This window comes from Thermobia domestica, chromosome 16, assembly GCF_964235325.1.
Source record: "Thermobia domestica chromosome 16, izTheDome1.hap1.1, whole genome shotgun sequence".
Classification (NCBI taxonomy): domain Eukaryota; kingdom Metazoa; phylum Arthropoda; class Insecta; order Zygentoma; family Lepismatidae; genus Thermobia; species Thermobia domestica.
The window spans coordinates 88,217,222-88,223,221 of record NC_137469.1 but is presented as its reverse complement, the minus strand read 5'-3'; positions in this window follow the sequence as shown (position 1 = coordinate 88,223,221).

Below are 6,000 nucleotides of genomic sequence, written 5' to 3'. Positions count from 1 at the left end.
TCAATAGTTTGTATTTGTCGAGTAAGCCATGGAGAAACGATACGAAGAAAGATGCAAAATCATCAATCTGTCTTTTGCTATTACCGCAGTAAATGTTTGAAAAAGTGGAACTAACTTAATGTGTTTGTCGATATAAAAAACAAAGCTTTTTGTCTTTGTCTAAGTATGAGTCGTGTGTTGTGATAAAATGTTTTCCTGTTTTCTGGTAATGTTGACTTCTTCTGATTTTTAAATAGAGAGATAAGATTCTTTGTTAAATCGACTGTAACATATAAGCTTTTAAGCGAGTCTAAACCAAAAATAATTGGAATACATGATTTCCTTCTCATACAAAAGGAATGAGAGAATGTCGTTTCCCAACGCTGAATGATACCATTGCTACATATTTGAAGTTAATTTTATTTCATATCCCTTTAACCTCCGTTTTATGTAGTATTAATTGAACATCAGGAAGTAAATATTCGAAAGGCCAGATTGAAATGGTAGATCCGGTGTCCACTAGCAGTGTTCGTCTGTGAAATTTAGTGATTATTTATGGGCTTTATTCTGTTATTAGAATTGCTTGATCTTTGACTCCTGAACAAGGGACGGCCCGACTCGCTTTTTGGACGTTTAAAATAGGCAGAAGCACAATACCTACGCTTTCTGCATTTTGCGAAGTCCAGTATTTAATCTTCTGTTGTGGATTTTATTGGAGGTTTTGTGGTGTCCCGTTTTCCTCTATACTTCACCCAGTTCTAATAGTTTTTTTTTTTTTGTTTAATCGCTTATTCCCTTAATTCCCCTTTCTATTTTGGTTATGCAAACTGGTTTGTGCAACTATTAAATAGGGCTCTGCCGTTTAATTAGCCAGGGAAGAAAAATCGTTTTAAACAGTAGTTTTCAGCTTGTGTGGAGATTCTACGACGTTCAAGTTAGACTTCTGATCTTCTTTCTCTAGTTGTGGTGCTGATATTGAAGTATGTAATGTCGGACCGGGAGGATTATATTGAAAAATATAATTTTGACTGCTAAATTGACATTAACTTGATCCTGTAATGATTCAAGAGACTGAGGTAGTGCATTTATGTATATACAAGTACAGTGGGACAATAATATACCGAATTGTTTTTTTTTTTTTTTTTTTTTTGCAATAGAGAAATGAAAACTGCACCTAAAGCAGATGTCTATGAGCTTCGTGGCTAAGCGGTTATTGTGCGCGCCTTTGGAGTGGGACACCCGGGTTCGATTCCCGGCGGGAGCTCACGTTTTTTGGATTCCACCTTAATCAGTATGTCCCGTCTCATATAGCCTCGCGCTGAAAGGGATGTGAAACTCAAAATCAACTCAACTGAAAGTATATGCATATCAAGTGGCTTGCGCAAATGTCAGTAGTCGAGCAGTAACAGAGTTACACATTATTATTATTATTATTATTATTATTATTATTATTATTATTATTATTATTATTATTATTATTATTATTATTATTATTATTGTTATTGTTAATAATAATAATAATATTAATATTGAATAGAATGTTACATTTAGGTTTTGTTACCTGAAGTTGAGAAAGTCAACTACAAATTCTCATGGGTAGTTATATAATGCCTATATAATGCCTATATGAAGCACTGTGTAGCATTTGAGTTTCGCAATACTTCGTAAAGGCAGTGAGTCTTTGAAGCATGCCGGTAAGACAGAAAATCGAGAAAACAATGCTGCACATGCAGAAGCCACGGATCAAGTTTTGTTGGTGACTAATTTTGGATTCCAATGGTCTCCCTATTCTCTCATTAAATTTTTAGTCGAATCCTTTGGGAGCAATTGTATGGAGAAGTAAAAAATTATTTAAAAGTACTGTAAATATGTGAAGACAAACATAAAAAAAAAGTTATCAAAAAAGTGAAGGCACAGTTATTGCTAACCATTCGCATTAAAATTGAAAACATTGCATATTAGCATAAGCTATGGTTTGTTTCATAGTTACTACGCCTAAAATAATAAAATAGATATTGTTGATTCGGTTAGACAAATATAATATAATATTTCAGAGAATCATAAATTTTAAGTGATACAAGATTACGACGTTCAATAGTATAATAGTTATAGTAATGAACTAATAGTATACTAATTCAATAGTTTAATAGTATATTTGTGTGTTGTTGCTAAGTGTTAATGCAAGTAACTTGATAACGTCTTAACCTTTTAAAATCCCTTCCTTGTCAATTTTAAACTTACTGCCTCTTTCGTTTTATCTTCTATCTTGTTTTCCAATATTCTTGCCATTTAGTACCTCATTTTCGACGTTATAACAAAAATATTAAATTCGATGGTACGAATAATTGAGTTAACGTCCCTTTCAGCAGCGAGGCTATATGAGACGGGACCTACTAATTAACATGGGATACTAACCGCATGAACTCCCACCGGGAATAGAACGCGGGTATCCCACCTGGTATGAATAATGTATCTTGTTTCGTGTTTCTTGTAGTCATATAATATTGTTCTCCCGCTGGTCTTGTAGCGAGCACGTGCTTCTTTGGTCACATGGTCTGATGGAAGTATTAATAAAATCTAAACTATTATAGTGGTTCGGATTCCACCTTAACATATAAGTCTCTGTCTCATACAGCCTTGGTGCTGAAAAGAAACACTAACCTTCATCGAACAAACAAACAGATATAACCCTACTTTAGTCTCGCCATTCCATTTCAAAATGAAATGAAATCTTACAGTTAACGTCCCACGATTGTGTCGTTACGTTAAGGGAGTCGATGATTAAGGCAAGTGAGTGACGATGGAGGAATTAGTGGAATGAGAATGTGGAAGGAAATGGGAGTACTCCGAGAGAACCCATGGAAACGATGTTGTCCACCACAAACTAGCTTCTCCGGGGATTGAATTAATGCGCTATTCCATTCGAAATCAAATGAAATTTCTAGTTTTACACCCCATGGTTATACTCTATAGCTTATAATAGACGTGTGATTAATGAGAGTGAATGATTATGAAATAATTGGTGGAAAGGAAATTTGAGGACCCAAGAAAGTCAACAGCATTAATCCATATGTTTCATTTGCTACAAAGTTAACTAGTGTTTAAAGCAATTGCTCTAATCGCACTGCTCACATTTACTCACTGAACTCGCATTATACACATTTTACACACAATATTCTTGTTTGTTTGTTAGTATCTTCGTTTGTTAAAATTACTCGGTTTGCAAATGCCCAGTTGGTTTGGGTACTCACTTCTACGCGTCAAGGTCGAGATATTGCATTCTAATGCCTCTGGGAATGTAGCTCTATCTTCGACGCAACTTTTGGAAACGTATCAGGAAAGTAGCATCAATACTAAATTAGATATGAATGCATACTCGGTTTTCCTATGGCCCAGCTCGCATACGCCTTTTGTAGGGTAGACAAACAGGGGTGTGTATGTGTGTATGTATAGTTAAAAAATGGAAGATGATTTACTGTTGAATAATAATTTCAACAGTACTGTGGTCCATAAAACTTCTGACTAATAATAATTAAGTAATCCTCACTCGAAAAATGTTTGAGAAATACTGACAGGATATTAAACTATTGTATATTAAATTTATTCATGATGAACGTTGCATAAATATTTAAACAATGAGATCATTTGTTTCGTATTTCAAATGTCGAGAGATCAACAGAATAGATATTCATGTACGTATTTTAAGTTATTAACGCAAGATATTCTCAAATCTTGCTTTAAGTAACTACATAACAAGATTTATCAATGGTCTCGCTGCACCGATTTATGCTGCTTTTCCCTCAAATTCTTTCCTGACATGCCATCTCCCCCCTAAAAAAAAAAAAAAAAAAGGAGCTTTTAATTTTAAATTTCGTCCAATACTCTTTCCTGTTTTCGGCCTTGATTAAAAATGTTGCTGTTATATACCAATATTTACACTTAATATATGTGAGTTAATTATTTCGGAAAATCTTGAGACTAAAGACAAACATTTCTGCCTTTTTGTGGGAAATCTGGGTACGATCCGACAGCGTCATTTCAGATTTTGTTTTCGGAGGATGGGGAACAGGGTATAGGGTTCTCCATTGACATAAGTAGGGTTCACGTTTTTTATTACTGTATTAGCATACAATGCAGGTGAAATTTCCAACCTCCTGAAACCCCTACAAATCAGAAAGAGATACCGAGACTGGAAAGGCAGCTGACCGCGCAAGGAGTGGCAGACCAGGAACGGTACGAACTTCGCAGATCCAGAAAGCAGTCGCAGCAAGAATTCGAAAAAATCCTGTTCGAAAACAAAGTGTGATGGCTGCTGAGATGAACATAAGCAGAAATTCCATGTCTCGTGTGCTCAGGAGTGACCTACATCTACGGGCGTATAAGAGGCGGACTGGTCACTTTGTGACCCAAACATTAATGTCGCAGAGGGTCCTTAAATCAAAGAGACTGTTGCGGCGTTACGCCAACAATCTGCACAGAAAGATTCTATTCACTGACGAAAAGGTGTTCACAATTGAGCAGGTCTACAACGCCCAAAATGACCGTGTGCATGCCACGTCATTTACTGCAGCTGCTGAGGCAGCTCCAAGGATTCAGAGGGCACATCATCCTGCCTCAGTGATGGTTTGGTGGGGAGTGAGCTACTCAGGCACAAGCCAGCTGCATTTTTGCGAACAAGGTGTTAAAACATCTGCCAAGGTGTACAGGACACAGTGCTAACACCTATGGTGAAACCGCTACCATGTTCCCTGGAGAAAGGTGGACTTTCCAGCAGGATTCCGCTCCAGGCCACAAATCGAAAACAATCGAGGAGTTTCTACCGCTGATTGGCCTTCTAGCAGCCCGGACCTAAACCTGTTGGACAACAAACTTTGGGCAGTCCTTCAGGCAAAGGTCTGCCATAAAGGGCATCCATCTGTCGACAGTCTGAAACAATCCTTGACCCGAGCAGTGAACAATGACGTTTGTGCATTTGTCATACTGCTTTAATGGTTGCTTTTTTAAAAAAATGAGAAAATGCGTGTCTTGCATACGGAAAAACTCCTCGATTGTTTATACCTTGTCATTGATTCCAAAGTATCTTCCGCTGAAAGCCTTCTTCAATGCTAGAAAGGAATAGGTCACGGGTGCGAGGTTGAGATTGTACAGCAGATGAGCAATGTGCTCCCAACCGTGGGTGGCAAGATGATTTTCCATTTCTGCCGCCAGGTGTGGTCTTGCATTGTCCAAATGAAGAACTCCAGATGTCAGAAAGCCAGGCCGTTTTTTTTAATGAAAAACGCATTTCAATCTTGTCAGTGTCCAACAATACTACTGAGGATTGCTTGTTCCAATCTCTATACTTGCCAGTCACAGAATAAGCTGCTCATCCGAATTTTTTACTAGCATTGCGATAACGTCATCTGCAGGATCTTGGTCTTAGGTCACCAAATGACGTACATAATAAACCGATATCTTCTTTACCAATTGTTTTATGATTTCTCGGTGGGGAGGGGAAGGACGCTTTACTTTTCATAATTTTTCAGGGCAGGCGCGTCATTTAGGGGGAGCCAGGAAACACTTGACTTTCCCCAACGAGTTTGACATAGGCCTATATATGAAAAACGTGGAACTGCCTATGTCGGCGGGGGGTCTTGTCCTCCCAAACAAAACTTGAAATAATACCTTTGATTCGAGGATTCTCGAAGTTAGAGCCTAGATAGACCTAAGACGTACGTGCATAAATGGTATAGATGTATAGATACATAAAACAATTAAACATATTTTAAATATACGAATAATTCTCCACATAAAACATTTGACAAACTGTCGATGTGAAAAAATCCAAACAATTGCTGTCTTACTGGCGACATTTCCAAGGCTGTCATTTTAGTGACGCTTCCCAAATTTTTCGCGTACTCCTGCATGCTAGACATGACACATAGCTTGGGAAGAGGATATTACTCTCGAAACAACCAAAGACTAGCAAAATATCAAGAATAAAATGTCTTTGTTGCGCTTAAACTGGAAAGGGAAAACTGA